Source organism: Cebus imitator, unplaced genomic scaffold, assembly GCF_001604975.1.
Source record: "Cebus imitator isolate Cc_AM_T3 unplaced genomic scaffold, Cebus_imitator-1.0 Scaffold132, whole genome shotgun sequence".
Lineage (NCBI taxonomy): Eukaryota > Metazoa > Chordata > Mammalia > Primates > Cebidae > Cebus > Cebus imitator.
Genome location: NW_016107447.1, coordinates 2,453,594 through 2,472,323, shown reverse-complemented (window position 1 = coordinate 2,472,323; position 18,730 = coordinate 2,453,594). Strand labels below are relative to the sequence as shown.

The window sequence follows — 18,730 nt, the reverse complement described above, 5'->3', positions numbered from 1 at the left end:
TATAGTGGTGCAAACACCATTCACTGCAGCCTTGACGTCCTCCTGTCTGAGCCTTCCGAGTAGCTGGGAATACAGGCACATGCCACCATGCCTCGCTAATTGGCATATTCACTTTTAAATAGGTGAATTATATGCTCTGTGAACTATATCTCATTAACCTGACTTTTTTTAAAAAAATGAAAGCAGAATATGCCACTCTGCTTAAATCTCTACAATGGCTGCTCTTGTCGCTGAGTGTGAAAGTCCTTACTTGGGCTTTTGGGATCCTGCTTTGAGTCCTTGCTGGCTGTCTGTGACCCTGTCTCTGCACTCCGGTTCCTTGATGATGCTAAGAACTGCCATGTTGGCTGCTGCCTTAGAGCCATTGCATTGGACTTCTCCTTCCTAGAATGCTTCCTTTTCATACCCAGAAGTTCACTTGTTCAGTTTCTTTAGGTCTCGGTTTAACTTAAGGTCCTCTTGTTGGACATCTTCCCTGACCACCTTGTCTACAACAGCACCTCCAATGCATCGCTGTCTACTTCCCTGTGCTGCTCCCTGTGTTTTCTCCCCAGACTTGTCATATCTTCATCTTTTGATTATACTCGAAAATGAGTAAAATACATTTTACTCATTTGTTTGTTTATTATTTGCACCTGTCATCATGTAAGTTTCATGAGGTCAGGGATTTTAGTTTTTTAGACTTATTCATTACTATATATACAGCCTGGTATAAAAATAAAAAAACATGATGAAAGGTATGTCTGATTAATCCCAAGTTTACTAACGAGCAAAACCAAGTCTGGTAGGTATTCAAATATTATTAATAGTTAAGTAAACACTGACAAGGCACCTAGCATAGACCATGCCCAGGTCCCAAAGGTACTGGGTGTCAAGATTCTGTACTAACTTAGGAGGGTTGCAAGACCTAGGTTGAAGCCTTTTAGATGTGATGTGAGAAAAAGCAAATTCATATTTCCCAGCTTTCACCAGAATCTGGCAGAGGATGAATTAGATTTTTAGGGACAGTGGTTCTCAATCCAAGCTACACATTAGAATCTGCTGGGAGCTTGAAAAAAAAAATCCTGATGCCCAAGCCACACCCTAGACAACGAAATCAGACTCTCTGAGGATGGAGCATCAGCACTTTTAATGCTCCTCAGGTGATTCCGATGTGCAGCCAGGGCTGAGAACCACTGTGCTAGAAGTTTAGAGAAGGGCGGGTAGCACCCTTGTTATCCGAGGGGAATGAGTATTGGGAAACAGTCTCCTGACCGAACACACTCAAAGTGTCGACAACTCCTTTAATATGAATACTTTCGGCAGTTTGAATCACGGTGCGACGGAGGAGTAGGTGGTGGGATCTCGCCGTGGGTCTGATTAGCTCTTTCTCTGCCTTGCTTGCTTGACCTTCAGCAGAATTCGAAATGGCTGGAGGTAAGGCTGGGAAGGACTCCGGAAAGGCCAAGACAAAGGTGGTTTCCCGCTCGCAGAGAGCCGGCTTGCAGTTCCCAGTGGGCCGTATTCATCGGCACCTGAAATCCAGGACGACCAGTCATGGACGTGCGGGCGCGACTGCCGCTGTGTACAGCGCAGCCATCCCGGAGTACCTCACCGCAGAGATGCTGGAACTGGCAGGAAATGCATCAAAAGACTTAAAGGTAAAGGTATGACCCCTCGTCACTTGCAACTTGCTATTCGTGGAGATGAAGAGTTGGATTCTCTCATCAAGGCTACAATGGCTGGTGGTGGTGTCATTCCACATCTCCACAAATCTCTGACTGGGAAGAAAGGACAACAGAAGACCGTCTAAAGGATGCCTGGATTCCTTGTTATCTCAGGACTCGAAATACTCTAACAGCTGTCCAGGGTTGGTGATTCCAGTGGACTGTATCTCTGTGAAAAACACAATTTTGCCTTTTTGTAATTCTATTTGAGCAAGTTGGAAGTTTAATTAGCTTTCCAACCAACCTAATTTCTGCATTCGAGTCTTAACCATATTTAAGTGTTACTGTGGTTTCAAAAAAGCTATTGATTCTGAAGTAGTGGGTTTTGATTGAGTTGACAGTTTTTAAAAAACTGTTTGGATTTTAATTGTGATGCAGAAGTTACAGTGACAAACATTTGGTTTTGTACAGACATTATTTCCACTCTGGTGGATAAGCTCAATAAAAGTCATATCCCCCCCCCACACAAAAATATTAATACTTCCAGGGATTTGGTGCATGGAGAATCTCACTGCGACTTTACTTTGTTCAATGCTCAGTATCAAAGTCATATTGTCCAGACCTAATAAACACATATACTAGAGTTATTACTGTGTAGTGGTTGGTTATGCATGTGGACTCTGCAGGGAAACTGCTGGGGTTTGAATCCCCACTCAATAGCTGTGTGTCCTTGGATAAGTTACTCAATTTCCCTGTACCTCAGTTGCCTCCTCTGCAAAATGGAATATATTAGAGCCTATTTCATAGGGTTATTTAAATGTTCGGTGAATAAAATCATGTAAAGCTCTTAGAACAGGGGCTGGACTGGAGTAAAGATGCAGTGAGTGTGGTCATTATTATTCATGAATAAATAATCTGGAAAGCCAACATTCCTTGCACTTGACATAGATCACAAACTAGATTAAATTCTCTTGAACAATATAAACTGCAATTATAAATCTTAGTGAAGCCTTTTTTTTTTTTTTTTCTTTGAGATAGGGTCTTGATCTGTCACCCAGGCTGGAGTGTAGTAATTATAGCTCACTGCAGCCTTCACCTCCTGGGCTTAATCAATCCTTGCACTTCAGCCTCTCGAGTAGCTGAGACTACAGGCATGCACCACCATGCCCTGCTAATTTTTGTGGTTTCTTTGTAGAGACAGGTATTGCTATGTTGCCCAGGCTGGTCTCAAACTCCTGAGATCAAATGATCCTCCTGCCTCAGCTTCCCAGAGTGCTGAAATTACAGGCGTGAGCCACTGCACCCAGGTGAGCTGATCCTTTTTTATTTTATTTTTAAAAGAGAGGTGGTATCTCAGTATGTTGCCCAGATTGGTATCAAACTCCTTGTCTCAATCAGTTCTTCTACCTCAGGCTCCCAAACTGCTGGGATTACAGGTGCAAGCCACCATCGCCGGCCTCCGAGCAGATTATTTTGAATGGTTCAAGCATATTAAACAGCAGACCAAATATACACAACTTCATTGCTGATAAGACTTATAAATTCTTTACGCCAAGGTCAGTTATAAAAGTGCTGAACTCATAGAATTTACTTTGTTTTTTATTTATATTTTCAGGACTTTGCAAGGTTCTAATTTTTACCTCCCCTAGATACAACAACAAAGAAAAAAATCTTCATGGGCATTTTGGTAATCTCACCCAGACTCAAAAGCAAAGGAGTGCTGTCTCAAACATGCCATGTCTATAGGAGCTGAGTTACCAACTGGCTGACTTCTGATCAGAACATTTTGGATCTTGTTGTATATTTCAAGATGATTCAGGTCCATCTTGAATGATCCAGAGTGTTTGAGCAGTGTGCTTAGTTCCTTTTTGTAATATAATTTTCCCCTGCTATAGCAGGGGCTTACTTCCTTTTTGTAATATCATTTTCCTCTGCTATATTAGGTGCCCATAAATCTCTATATGAAGCTTAATCTTGAAAGACTTGAGCTCCCCCCCACAAAGGAAATATTCTTTAAGTTTCGTGTGGTAGGCAGGAGTGACCCAATGGTCCTGGTATTTTGATAGACTACAACAATGTCTGATGGCATTATTAGAAACATGTTTTTGAAAGAGTTCCATTTCTGGTTCTAGTATAGAAAATGATGAGACTGTTGCTCCCACTCTAACACCACCCCATCAAAATAGGCTGTATTAGCTATAAGATCATAGTTTTAAAAACTTAATGGAAAGCTGAGGGCACAAAGAAACCTAAAGGAGCTAAACTCCAAGAGGAAGTGCCAGTATCATCATAGGGGAGAAGAGACTCACAGCGGCTCCAAGTCCTGGCACAACTGCTGGAGAAAGAGGAGCCTGTCATGGATGGGCAGGAAGAAACCAGCTAAATTTTCAACAGCATGGGAGCTTCTGTGTAAATTATAATGAAGATGAACTCTACTAACTGAATAGGTCTGAATCTGCCCACCAAGTCTTACCGTGGGATTTATCAAGTGCAGGAATATTACACCAAACAGACGATAAGAAGAGGGCAAAGAAGGATTCCCCTGAGAGCAAGAGGGCCTCTCTTAAGTATAAGACACTTTCAAAAGTAGGCACAGGGGAGCAGGTCAGGAGAACTGAGAGAAAACCTGAGGGTAGAAGAATTGAGAGATTCCCTCCCCTCCTAGGCATGTCTGGCTTTTGACTCTCAGAGGCTGATAGTGAAAAGACACCCCTACCAGGCATTCCAAGCATTCAAAATGTGTAGAACCATAACCCTCCAAAGGCCAGATGAACAATAACTGGGCTGAAAAAAATCCTCTCAGATGCAGGAAATGGGGGGCAGGATTTGAGAAAAAAGAGAACTCACCAACCACCATAAAACCTCATGGCAACTTGGTTTACACAAGAGAGAGAACTCCCAACATTCCAAAATTGGGCAGCTCTACTGGGAAGCATCAGCAGATTCCTAAAATCTCAACAGTGCTCAAGTCTCAAATCCTGCTGAAGGAAAAGTTCTAAACCAACTCTCAAAACATTTAGAGCCAGTGATGAACTGAAATAAACTAAAACTGCACCAAACCTGAAACCCAGCTCAGTCACAGGTAAGATTGGTTAACTTCACACTACAGGTAAAACCGATTAACTCCATACTGCAGGTAAGATTGGTTAACTCCATACTCTATCAGTTTTACAGAAAAAGGGGAGTACCCCCTTCTGGAGGTAAATATTATTTACTTCATTCTCTACTGTTCCTTCTGTGAACAATGGCTAAAACACCTTCAGAGATTAGCAAACACACTGACAGTTATGAGAGAAAAGTATTAATAGAAGCAGATTCAGATTTAGCCTAGATTTTGGAATTCCCAGAGACTTTAAAAATCTACAACAAAAATGCTAAAAATGAAAGACTCTAAAGAACAACAGGCATAAACAAATGGAGAACTTCAGAGACTTTAAAAATCTACAACAAAAATGCCAAAAATGAAAGAATCTAAAGGACAACATGCATAAACAAACGGAAAACTTCAACAGAGACCTGGAAACTATTAAAAGAACTAGTGAAAATTCCAGAGATGAAAAATACAACATCAGAAATGAAGGCTTAGATCTATAACATTCTGGGCACAACAGAGACAGGAATCAGTAAAGACAGGTCACAGAAAATGCCTGTTTGAAATGTAGACAAGAAAAAGTGAAGAAAAAAAAAAAAAGAGTCTGAAATTTGGAAGGTGATACCAAATGCTCTAACATAAATGTTATCATAATTCTAGAAGAGCAAAAGAGGTGTTTGAAGATATAATGACTGAAAATATTCCCAAATTGATGAAAGACGTCAATGCACAGATCCAAGCAGCTCAGCAAACTCCCAGTAAATAAATACAAAGGAAATGCTACACCTAAATGTTTCAGTCAAACTGCTGAAAGCCAAAGATAAAGAGATATTACAAGTAGCCAGAGAAAAAACAGGACATTACTTACAGGGGAACAATGATATGAAGTGATGGCTAATTTCTTACCAGGAACAATGTAAAATTGAACACAATAGAGTCACCCATGCTAGAGTTCCAGGTCACAAAACCTAAACTAAGTTGTTATCTGACCTTTTCAGAAATCAGGAGAAAGAGAGATAACAGCCCATTTCCCAAACAGGCCAGCTTAAATCTTCAGTCAGCGTGATGATGAAGTTCCTCTGCTTTAATCCTTACACTAAAAAAGGTAGCCTAAAGTAACCGGATGTTAATGAGTTTCTATTGCTCTGTCTAAAGTAACTAATAGACTTTTTGTTCTTTGTTTCTGCTTTCTTCAGTCCTTCTCTGTCTTTATAAAGCCAACCTCTGCTGCTCAGCTTATTGGAACATTTATTCTATTTGAGGAAATGAAGTGTTGCTCAATGTTAGAATTGCAAATAAAGCCAATTGAGATCTTTCAACTTTAGACATAAAGTTGAAAGATCACATAAAGTGATTTTGTCTTTAGGCATAGCTAATGAGGAACAGGTCAGGAACAACTGCACTTCCCTGGGGCTGTTGGGATGGATCAGAAAAGGCAGGATGAAGACAGCAAAAGCCAGAAGGAGGCTTCAGCTGTGAATCATATAGGAGGGCATGGAGCTTAAACTAACTTCCTTCCTTCCTTCCTTCCTTCCTTCCTTCCTTCCTTCCTTCCTTCCTTCCTTCCTTCCTTCCATCCTCTCTCTCTTTCTTTCTTTCTTTCTGAGACAGGGTCTCACTCTGTCACCCAGACTGGAGTGCAGTGCTGTGATCTCAGCTCCCTGCAACCTCCACCTTCCATGCTTGAGCTATCCTCCCAACCTCAGCCTCCTGAGTAGCTGGGACTACAGGTGCCTGCTACCACACTTGGCTAATTTTTGTATTTTTTGTGGAGATGGGGTTTCACTATGTTGGCCAGGCTAGTCTCGAACTCCTGAACTCAAGTGACACCCTCTTTGGCCTCCCAGATTGCTAGGATTACGGGCATGAACAACTGTACTCAGCCACCATTATTGTAAGGCTCTTATATTGCTCCTAAAATAATAGATTATTATTCGAAGGTAGACTGTGATAAAGATGGATATCATAATCCCTAGAGAAACTGCTAAAATAATAAAACAGAAGAGAGGCTAAAAAATTAATAGAGAAAATAAAATACACCAAAATATAATCAACTGATACAAAAGAAAGCCAGAGAGGTGGAAGAGAGGAACAAAGAACAAATAAGATCAATAGAAAGCAAACAGCAAAAAGAGACACTTAAATCCAACCAGATAAATAATTACGTTAAATGTAAATTGATTACACACTTCAATTAAAATATCAGAGAATGTTAGACTAGATTTAAAAAAAAGCAGAGTTCATCAATACACTGTATATAAGAAACATATTGTACATATAGAAACAGACAGGTTGACATTTTTAAAAAGCGGAAAAAGATATACAATACAAACATTAAGCATAAGAAAGCTACTGTGGCTATTTAAATATTAGATAAAGTGGACTTCAAGATAAAGGGCATGTATGGAGATAAAGAGAGAGATTTGAGAGTGATAAATTCTAGAGTGATAGAAAGGTGAATCCACCCAAGATGACATGAGTCTTAAGTGTGTACACATTTAATAACAGAGCTTCAAAATCTGTGAAGTAAAAACTGACAGAACTAAAGTGAGAAAGAGACAAATCCACAGTTAAACTGGAGATTTTAAGAATCTAAATTTCAAAATCATGATCAGTTAACTTGACCCAATGAATACTTTTTATCACTAAATATACTCAATTGCTTTTTAAAAACAATTATTTAAAAAATTAGAGACAGGGTCTTACTGTGTTGCCCAGGCTGGTCTCAAACTCCTGGGTTCAAGCGATCCTCCTGCCTTGGCCTCCCAAAGTGCTGAGATTATAGTTGTGAGCCACTGCACCTGACCTCAATGCACTTCTGTTTTGGTTTTATTGAGGTTTAACAATATATAATAAAATTCACCCATTTTAAATGATCAGTTTGATGGAATTTAATAATTATATGCAACTGTATTACCACCACCACAGTCAATAGGACACATCTATTACCCTATACGTTTCCTCATGGTCTTTCCAATTGATCTTGTCTTTTGACCCCCATTGCTTGGCAATCACTGATCTGGTTTCTGTAACGAAATTTTGCCTCTTCTAACCCTTCATATAAATATAATTATACAGTATGTAGTGTTCTTGTGTGTTCAGCTTCTTTCATATAGCATAATGGTTTTTTAAAAATATTTATCTATAGCGTTGCATGTATCAAAATTCCAGAGTAACTACCACCCAGCAGTAACAAGGACACCACCCTCCAGCCGTGTCAATGGAAGCCATGTGGGGAGCAAAAACAAGGCACTCCTACCCCTCCAGCCAGGGAGGTATCAGGAAAGGGCTGATGGGAGCTAAACTCTCAGCACTCCCCAGCAGTCATGAGCCCCCTGAAATGGTTTCAGTGTTTGTCCTGTCCAAATCTCATGTTGAAATATAATTCCCAATGTTGGAGGTGGGGCCTGGTGGGAAGTGTTTGGGTCACGGAGTTAGATCTCTCATGGCTTGGTGTTGTCCTTGAGATGTGAGTTCTCATGAATCTGATTGTTTAAGTGTGTGGCACCTCCCTCCACCGCCTTGCTCCTGCTCGTGTCATGTGATGTGCCTGCTTCTGCTTCATTTTCTGCCATGAGTAAAAGCTCCCTGAGGCCTCCCTGGAAGCCAAGCAGATGCCGGCACCATGCTTCCTCTACAGCTCACAGAACCATGAGCTAATTAAACCTATTTTCTTTATAAATTACTCAGCCTCACATATTTCTTTATAGCGATGCAAGAACAGCCTAACACCCCCTCCCACACCCATGACCTCAGATATGAATGGAGGATGAGATAGGGAACTTGGACTCCTGCTTTCATCTGGTGGTAATTAGGTAACATCCCCATTTCCTTTGTGAGAGCAGTGAAAGAAGTCAGCAAAAACAGAAGGTTTCAATAAGAGCCAAAATCTTATAATACAATATCCAAAATGTCCAAGTTCCAAATAAAAGTCACTTATTGTATAAGAGAAGTGTCTCAAACTGACCTTTTTTTGAGACAGTGTCTCACTCTGTTATCCAGGCTGGAATGCAGTAAGTAGGGCGATGTCGGCTCACTGCAATTTCTTTCTCCCAGGTTCAAATGATTTTCGTGCCTCAGCCTCCCGAGTAGCCAGGATTACAAGCGTGCCATCACACCCAGCTACTTCCTGGAGGTAGAAGCCTTATCTTACAAGCCAGTGCCCTCTGATGATGCCCCAGATCATGGTAAAAGTTTTTTTGTTCTTTTTTTTTTTTTTTTTTTTTTTTTTTTTTTTTTTTTTTTTTTTTTTTTTTTTTTTTTTTTTTTTTTTTTTTTTTTTTTTTTTTTTTTTTTTTTTTTTTTGTATTTTTAGTAGAGATGAGGTTTTGCCGTGTTGACCAGGCTGGTCAAACTGACTTTTGATGATAGATGCTTAATATCAAGATGACAGTGATGGTGTTGGACTGGAAACAAATGAAAAAAGTAGAAAACTTCAGCAAAGAAACAGAAGACTTAGCAAAGTAATGAAAACACAAAGAAGAATCAAGTGAAAATTGTATAACTGAAAAATATCGTTAAAAGGAGAAACACAACGGATGGGTTCAACATTAAGTGGAGAGGGCAGAAGGATCAGTGAACTGCTACACAGAACGATATTAATTACCCAACATGAACCACAGAAACAGAATAGACTGAAAAGCAAATAGAGCTGCAGGGACAGGGGGAGTTACAGCAAAACATCTAACATCTGTGTCACCAGAATTATGGAAGGAGAGGAAAAAGAGGGTGGGCATAAAATTATTCAAAGAAATAATGGCTGAAAACTTCCTGAATTTGGCCATATATAAAAAAATCTACAGACCTAAGAAGCTGAGTGAACTCCAAATATTACTAGGATAAGCCAACGAAATCCACACCAAGACATTCATGGCCAAACTTCTCAAAACAAAGACAAAAAATCTTGAAAAAGATTTTTTTCAAGAGAAAGAGAAATGAACCTTACCTACAGGGAAGAAATAATTCCAGTGATATCAGATTTTTCACCAGAGACCATGGAGGCCAGAAAGCAGGTGTATAACATTTCTCAAGTGCTGAAAGAAAATAACAGGATTCTATATCCACTGAAAATAGGAACCAAGGGGAAATCAAGACCTTCTCAGCTGATGGAAAACTAAGAGAATTTGTTGCCTGCAGACCTAGTCTCAAAGAATGATTAAAGGAAGTTCTTGGCCGGGCGCAGTGGTTCACACCTGTAATCCCAGCATTTTGGGAGGCCAAGGCGGGCAGATCACCTGAGGTCAGGAGTTCAAGACCAGCCTGCCCAACATGGTGAAATCTTGTCTCTAATAAAAATACAAAAAAGTAGCCGGGCATGGTGGCACGCACCTGTAATCCCAGCTACTCAGGAGGCTGAGGCAGGAGAATCACTTGAACCCGGGAGGTGGAGGTTGCAGTGAGCCAAGATGGCACCATTGCACGCCAGTCTGGGCAACAGGAACAAAACTCCATTTCAAAAAAAAAATTATATTTGATAGTTAAAGCAAAAGTTAGAACACTGATGTAGTTCTAAACATATGTAGAGAAAATATTGAAAACACTATTTTCAACTGGGTAAGGTAAAGGGGCATGAAGTAAGGTTTCTGTACTTTGTTGGAATTGGTAAAATAGCAATACCAGTGTATTATCTTTTAAGTTATGTACATACAATGTAATACCTTGAGCAATTACTGAAAAAAGCCATGCAAACGACAAAAACCAAAACGCTAAAGAAATGGACAAAGGCCCTGGCTAGGCATTTCTCCAGAGAAGATATACAGATGTTCAACATCAAGCATCATTAGAGAGACACATCAAAATCACAATGAGATACCACTTCACACCTATTAGGATGGCTATTACTTAAAAAAATCACAGAAAATAAGTGTTGGTGAGGATGTGATGAAACCGGAAACTTTGTGCACTGTTTGTGGGAATGTAAAATGGTGCAGCCTCTGAAAAACAGTGTGGCCATTTCTCAATCATAATTTTTAAAAAGCACAGAATTACCTTATGATCCAGCAATTCCACTACTGGGTGTATACCCAAAAGAACTGAAAGCAGGGACCCAGACAGATATTCTTTGTACATCCATCTGTATAGCTGCATTACTCACAATAGCCAAAAGGTAGAAACAACCCAATGTCTATCAACAAATAAATGGATAAACACGATATGGTATATCCATACAACGGAATATTATTCAGCCTTAAAAAGGAATTGTGGCACATGCTACAACATGGATGAATCTTAGGGACACAAAGCTAGTCACAAAAGGATAAATATTGCATGATACCGCTTGTGTGAGCTATCCAGAAGAATCAAATTTAAAGAGACGGAAGACAGAATGATGGATTCCAGAGGCTGTGGGAGGAGAGAATGAAGTTATTTTGTAATGAATTCAGAGTTTCAAAACTGTAAGATTTCTGACAAGCTTATCCAACCTGACTTATTTTGTTGTTGTTCTTTATTTCTTTTTCTTTTTTTTTTAGGCTTTTAGCAGCCTGAAGCCATGGTTTTTAGTTTCTGTCCCTAGTGATGAGTGGAAAAGAGGGATGAGAAAGGGGCTTTACTGGCCCAACCAGAAACAGAAACTAACAACCCGTGACTGTATTCGCTTCCTTGGACACCTCTGTGAGAACCAAACAAACTAAACCTGAGAGAAACTTTTTGGGATCTAAGGCTATGCAGAGAGCTTAACCCCGAAAGCATGATCTGAAGGAAAATCTGATAAATTTAACTACATCAAAATTAGAAATGTTTGCTTGGTGAAATATAGTTAAGAGGCTGAAAAGACAAGCTACAGATAGGGAAAAATAGTTGCACACAACATCTGACAAAGGACTGATATCTAGAATTTGCAAAATCTGTCAAAACTCAAATATCTAGAATTTGCAAAGAACTCTCAAAACTCAACAGTGAAAAAAAAAAAGCAAAGAATAAAACTAGAAAATGAGTAAATGACAGGAAGAGGTAGTTCACCAAAGGGGATACAGAGATGGCAAATTAGCATGTGAAAAGATGGTAAACATCACTAACCATTAGGGAAATATAAATTAAAGCCACAATGAGCTATCACTGCATCCCTATCAGAATGGATAAAATTTTTTTAAAAAAGTGACAACACCAAAGGTTGGCAAAGATGCAGAGAAATTGGACGATTCATACATTGTTGATGGAAATGCAAAATAGTACAATTACTTTGGAAAACAGTTTGACAGTGTCTTACAAAGCTAAGGATGCAATTACTGGGCAACCTAGCAGTTGCACTCCTGTATGTTTACCTGAGAGTAAATCGAAGTGACTTACCCATCTTAAAAAAATAAGAATAGGCCAGACAAAGTGGCTCACGCCTGTAATCTCAGCACTTTGGGAGGCTGAGGCAGGCAGAACACAAGGTCAGAAGTTCGAGACCAGCCTGACCAACATGATGAAACCCCGTCTCTACTAAAAATACAAAAATTAGTCAAGTTTGGTGGTGCACACCTATAATCCCAGCTACTCCAGAGGCTGAGGCAGGAAAATCTCTTGAACCCAGAAGGGGGAGGTTGCAGTGAGCAGAGATCACACCACGCTGCACTCCAGCCTGGGCAACAGAGTGAGACTCCATCTCAAAAAAATAAATAAAATAAGAATAACTCATCAACAGCAATAACGCTCATTGAGCACCTGCTCTGCCTGACACTGTTAATCACATTACATGTGTTATCTCATTTAAACTTCCTAATAGATCTCTTGTCTGGTGTAGACTATTTTTTAAAATTTAACTTTTAAGTTCAGGGGTACATTTACAGATTTGTTGTATAGGTGAACTTGTGTCATGGGGATTTGTTGTACGGATTATTTCATCACCCAGGTGTTAAGCCTAGTATCCACTAGTTATTTTCCCTGATCCTCTGTCTCCTCCCACCCTCCAGCCTCTGATAGGCCCCAGTGTGTGTTGTTCCCCTCTCTGTGTCCATGTGTTCTCATCATGTAGCTCCCGCTTATAAGTGAGAATATGCGTATTTGGTTTTCTGTTCCTGTGTTAGTTTGCTAAGGATAATGGCCTCCAGCTCCATCCATGTTCCTGCAAAAAACTTGATGTCCTTCTTTTTTATGGCCGCATAGTACTCCAGGGTGTAGACTATTGTTCTCACCACTCCACTTTCAGCCTCAGAGGCTGCTGTTTAAGGCCACGCAGTTAGCAAGTGGCAGTGCCAGGATTTGAACCCGGGTAATAGGAGCAGGCGCCTTAATCCTCGCCTTGTCATCCTCAGCCATCTCATAGGAGAGTAAACAGAGGCGAGGAGAGGACAAGCCAGCTGCCCCAGGCCACATTGCTGGGAGGCCGCGAGGATGAGACCCAAGGCCACGCGGCCCTGCGGCTGGGGTCCCGGTTCTCCAGTTCTCCTGCCTAACTTTCCCCAACATTCCCGCGCCTCTTTCACCCGGTCCCAGGGGCCCAGGCACCACCCTTTTCCTCCGGGAGGAGCAGGGAGAGGGCGGGTTCCCCGGCGCAGTCCCCTCCTCGACCCTCCCCCAGGCTTTAAGCAGGCGCCGGGGCCAGGCGGGGCAGTCCCGGGCCGGCCCGCTCCGCCCGGAGATCGCGCTGATGGCGGCGCTGGCGGCGGCGGCCAAGAAGGTGTGGAGCGCGCGGCGGCTGCTGGTGCTGCTGTTCACGCCGCTCGCGCTGCTGCCGGTGGTCTTCGCGCTCCCGCCCAAGGTAACACCTCCTCCGCCTGTGCGCCCCCAGTCCGCCACGGACGGGATCCTCTTCTCCCAAGCCTCCAAGTTGGGAGACCGCTGAGGTCCCGGTGTAGACAGGCTCCACCAGACCCCCTCGCCCGCCCTCCCTTGCAACGGACTGCTGTGAACGCTGCTAACGTCTCTTCCCTCTTCGCAGCTGCTCCTTAGAGCTCGAGTCCCACCTGCCTTCTGGATCTCACTTCCATGGGATAGTGGAGTAATTTCTTTTTGCCTTAGACACAGGGTCTTTCTTGTCACCCAGGCTGGATTGCAGTGGTGTGATCATAGCTCGCTGCAACCTCCAACTCCTGGGCTCAAGCGATCCTCCTTCTGCAGCCTCCCTAGTGGCTAGAACTACAGGTGCATCCCCAGCTAATTTTTTAAAAAATATAAATAGGGTCTCGCTATGTTGTCCAGGCTGGTCTCGACTCAAGAAATTCTCCCACCTTGGCCTCCCAGAGTGCTGGGATTCCAGACGTGAGCCACTGTGCCCAGGAGAGTTCTTTCTTTCCTGAGCTCTAACTCCGTGCTTCGTGCTGTGTTGCACATTTTACCTGATAGTCACAATGAACGCTTACCGTGTGCCAAGCTGTGTGACCTGGGGCAAGTCACTTAACCTCTTTGAACTTCAGTCTACACATGTGTAAAAATGGGGAAAATGATAGTGCCCACCCATAGGGCAGTGGTGAATATCAATGAGGCAATATAAATAAATCTCTTAGAACAAAACCTGGTACAGTGTAAATGCCTAATAGCAGTGGCTCGTCGTTTTCTGCACGAGGTCTTTACATTATGAGGACGGTAAGATTCATGGGTGTTTACCAGGAGTGAGAATATGCCTTTTGTGTATCATTTTATTTAATCCTTTCAATGCCTCTCAGAGGGGAAAGATTATTTGACCCATTTTCCAGAAGAGAAAACCAAGGCTGAGAGAGAGAGAAAGTGACTTCAGAGAGGTTAAGTGACTTGCCCCAGGTCACACAACAAGTAACTGTGTCGGTATTCAGTCCTGGGCTTGTTGGAATCCAGAACTCTAGCTGTTTTCAGTCTCTCCAAGAAAGTAATCCCTGTAAGATCAAAGGCTGCAGGTGGAGTTCAGGAGTCATAACTGAAATCAACACTAGTGGGGGCTGGAAGGAGATGGTCCCACAGGTCCCTTCTGGGTTCTTCACCTGTGCTCAGCCCATCCAGGGTATCAGGAGAGGGCACTGGGCTTGCAAGATAAGGCTCCTACCTCCAGAAAGTTGCTTCACCATCTCTCAGTGAGATATTACATGTTCACAAAAGGTAAAGAGGTGTAATTTAGTGGTGCATTACCCAGCACTGATCAGCTGAGGCCAGGAAAGTTCTGGAAGAAGGAGCCCTCCTTGAGCATGTGGAATAAGAAGGTGACACCAGGTGGTTCCGAGGAGACCCAGGGCTAACACACAAGCAGTTTCTTTAGTGTGGAATTATCTAAGCTATTAGACTTTCTCGACATGGAAGAGAAAAAAACTGATAAACGATGGAATAAGGATGAGGCCACCTTTTCCAAAACCGGCCCACCCTGGGCCACTTTCTGACCTGCGGATCTTGGGATCTGGGATCAATCTCCTTTCCTCTTTGGGTCCTGCGTTTCTTCTCTATAAACTGGAGCGATCACGATGCAAGCTTCTGGGATTGATGTGAGGGATTGAGTAAGGCTTTGCGAAACGTCTTTGGTGGAAGTGTGGGTGGCTGAGCCTTGACTGATTGCTGTCTGTGAGGCCCTTGTCAGAGCTCTCTGGCAAGAAGAAATGAAACACAGGGTGTCTATTCTCAGCAGGGGTCCCGACAGCTTCTCTCTGCTCTGTTCTCTAGGAAGAGCACGAGCCCAGGAGCAGATCTGAGGGTTATGGGGCCTGGAACATTGGGTACAAGGCTTGGGAGAGGCTCTGAAGCTTGAGCTTCACAAGGTATCCTCTTTCCCATCTGAACCCCAATGTGCACAACTGAATGGAAGGCAGGGAGAGATAACAGGGAGAGCCCCTGGGATGTAACACCCCCCCCCCCCCCCACTGATGGTGCTAAGGCTGACGAGGAAGGTGGTTTATTGAATGCTTAGCTCTTACCACGCACTAGGAGTTTGTCAGTCTTGTCCCATGTAATCCCCACAACAACCAGAGAGGCAGCTGTTATTTGCATCCCTGTTTGACAGGTGAAGAAATGGAAGCTCAGCGGGGTTAAGTGATTTGCTTAAGGTCACACAGCTGCTAAGCCAGAATGTAGAGTCTGTCCTTTTTTTTTTTTTTTAATTTTGTGATAGGGTCTTGCTGTGTCACCCAGACGGGAGTGCAGTGGCACAATCTCTGCTCACTGCAACCTCCGCCTTCCAGGCTCAAGCCATCCTCCTGCCTCAGCCTCCCAAGTAGCTGGGACTATAGGCTCCTGCCACCACACCGGGCTAATTTTTTATATTTTTAGTAGAGATAGGGTTTCCCTATGTCACCCAGTTTGGTCTCTAACTCCTGGACTCAAGCAATCCACCAGCCTTGGCCTCCCAAAGTGCTGAGGTTACAGGCAAGAGTCTATACTTCTTTCTAACTGCTGTGCCTCACATGCTCTTCTTAGTTATAATTCAATACAAACCACTCCTTTGTTTCCTATAGTTCCCTCGTGGGGACTCTTTATGTGGTTCTAGATGTCGCTGCCTCTTTAAGTGGTTGATGAGCCAGGGTCTCCTCCCAGGAGGCAGGTCTGACTGCTTGGAGGACCTTAGCCTCCCTCAAAATCTCTATTGGCGTACCCAAAGCCCCCCCCCATATAACAATATTTATATGATTATCATTATTAGCTTCTCTGCCATTAAGAACAGATGTGTTTCTCAATCTAATATACAATGTGAATAAAAAGTATCCTTAGAAAACATTGCCCTCTTTATTGATCTGGGACATACATTTAAACCATTTCCCATTTAGAAAAAAGAAGTGCAACTGACTGCTGGTGCGGTATTCTTGGGGCAAAACGGGAAATGGGTTAAAGCAAGCATAGTAGGTTTGCTCTGCACACGGAGCTTCAGGACAACCCTGGTTATCTTGACCAGTCACTCCGTGTGATAGCCCCCCAAACAGAAGCTGGTGGACTAACTTCCAAACATGCTTGCTGGGCAAGTCAAGACAGGTGTCCTCAGGTCCGCTCCAACTTTGGATTGCCACTTCTCAGCCTCTTCCACGTGGGTATTCTGGCGCCACAAATGCAGGTCGTATTGTACACATTGGTTACTAAAAGCTCGCGAAGTTGCGGATATCAGATCAGGAAAAAAGTTGGAGATGCTTGTTCACGTGTCATTTCCCAGGCAGTGTGGAATTGGGAGACAACCCCTCTTTGGGGCCTGGCTTTCCAGCTTGGTGACAGCTCCTGTCCATTGCTGCTTTGCTGTCATAGGAGTCTGTGTGGTCAAGAGGGTTGGTTCTCCTGCACCTGTCCCTGGGACTGGTGAGCTGGTCTGTGGGGAGGCTGGAGTCAATCCGCAGAGCAGAGCTGGAACAATTCTTACATTATGGTCTCTGGCTCAGAAATGCTGTCAGCAGGGGTGAAAAGGAGTGGGATGAGCTCTGGAATGCATGGCTGCCACTTCCAGTGCCACTAGGGATCCCGGCTCTTGCTATTGAAGAGTGCCGGGGGCTCAGGAAGCTGGGATTCTACCCCAGCTTTAGACTACATTAACGTTTTCCAAGAATGGCCATCCTGGGAGCTAGAGGTTTGGGGAGTGATCTTACCTAGTGGGTACAGATGAGACTGTTATTAATAAATAAGCTCCAGCCCCACATGTTTGCAGAGAAGTCTTGCCCTCTTTCCTGCCTTATACCCCCAACAGCAAATTAAACGATACTGACCAAATGTCCAAGAGGTGTTCTTAGCCCTGGGGGTTCACAGGTGACTCTAAAGATGCTCTGAGAAGGAAGAGTTGGGGATGTTGTTGGCAAGGCTGCTATAGAGTGTTGTGCAGGCTGTGCATTGCACAAGGTGCTTGCAAGTAAGGCTGAACCAACCGGCATTCCCCGCGCCAAGCTGTACATCCTGGTGCAGAGCTGGATCCACCTGATGAAGGACCTTTTTTTCTAATTTGTACAAAGGTGTTGCGTGGGCTAGCAGCAGACTTGCCCTGGGGTAGAGATCTTGTGGAGGGATGGTAGTACACTGATAAGGTCAGATTTTGCCCAATTTGTGGGCAGGTAGATGACCAGGAAGTTGGTCCTTTCATTCCCAGTTTTGAGGCTTTGGAATCAGTACTGCATTTGCATTCCACATACTTGCTGGGCAAGTCATTTTATGTCTCTGGCCTTAGATTCTTCATTTATAACCATATTATATTCCTTCCCAGTTATTTTCTGGGCTCAATGAGTTAATACATTGCACCTGCACTATAAGGTCTTATATTCGTATTTAATGCTGAAAGTATGCTTTAGTTCTTTTATTTTGCAGATGAGGAAACTAAGGCTCAGAGAAGTTAAATGATGGAGAGAACATGGGCTTTGTGTTGGGAAGACCTGGATCTGCGTCTTGGCTACGTCAGACTATGAAAGAGGGGAGACTGGGCTAGAGACCTTGAATTCCTGAGCCTCAGTCTCATTTGTGAAGTGGGGAGGACTCACACCCTCCCATTTTGTTATGAGAATCAGGGGAAGATACCTTATCTATCCAGTGCAGTGCCCAGCACATAATGGGAGTTTATAATTAGAGCAATAGCCACACATTTTTCTCACATTTACCAAATGCTGTTTTACGTTCCTTTCCAATTTCAGCTCATTTACTCTTCACATCAGATGTAGGAAGCTCAAACAATAAGTATCCCCATTTTTAGAAATGAGGAAAGTTAAATTCCCAAGGTCACACAGCTACTAAACACAACTTCAGTCAGTCCTTCTCCTTCTCTCTTGGTCCTGGATTCTGGAAGAGAGGTTGGCCAGGGTTCAGAGAGGCCCTTGAGTTTTCCCCAATAGACGTTTTCTGGAAAAACACTGCAAGTCCAGCTCTGCGGACTGAGCACCTTCTCTGGCCAGACACCACCTGCTGATTTTAACTTCTGCATCTCATTTGAACCTCAGGGAGCTCAGACAGGGATTTTTCCAAAGGCACCCCAGAATGGAGTGAGTCTGGTTTGGTTTCCATCATCCAAGTACCACTCACATCGTTTTTGCCAGAATCCCTTTTTTTTTTTTTTTTGAGACGAAGTCTCACTCTGTCACCAGGCTGGAGTGCAGTGGCTCAGTCTCAGCTCAGTGCAACCCTCGCCTCCCGGGTTCAAGCGATTCTCCTGCCTCAGCCT

The 18,730-nt window shown here is 43.1% G+C and overlaps 1 protein-coding gene and 1 pseudogene across 6 annotated transcripts in view; both read left to right on the top strand.

Moving 5' to 3' along the window:
* SLC13A3 (solute carrier family 13 member 3) overlaps nucleotides 1-18,730 on the top strand; it is a 135,394-nt gene that overhangs the window by 22,574 nt on the left and 94,090 nt on the right. For 2 of the 5 annotated variants that reach the window (XR_005202284.1, XR_001828903.2), the window contains exon 1: nucleotides 13,275-13,420. The exons of the other annotated variants lie outside the window; for them this stretch is intronic. The gene's annotated coding sequence lies outside the window, so the exon portion shown is untranslated. Of the gene's footprint in view, nucleotides 1-13,274; nucleotides 13,421-18,730 lie in introns of those variants that run through there. 5 annotated transcript variants of the gene reach the window in all.
* Nucleotides 1,306-2,132, top strand: LOC108313061 (annotated as a pseudogene). Its single transcript, XR_001828905.2, has one exon. The product of XR_001828905.2 is annotated as a histone H2A.Z-like (transcript).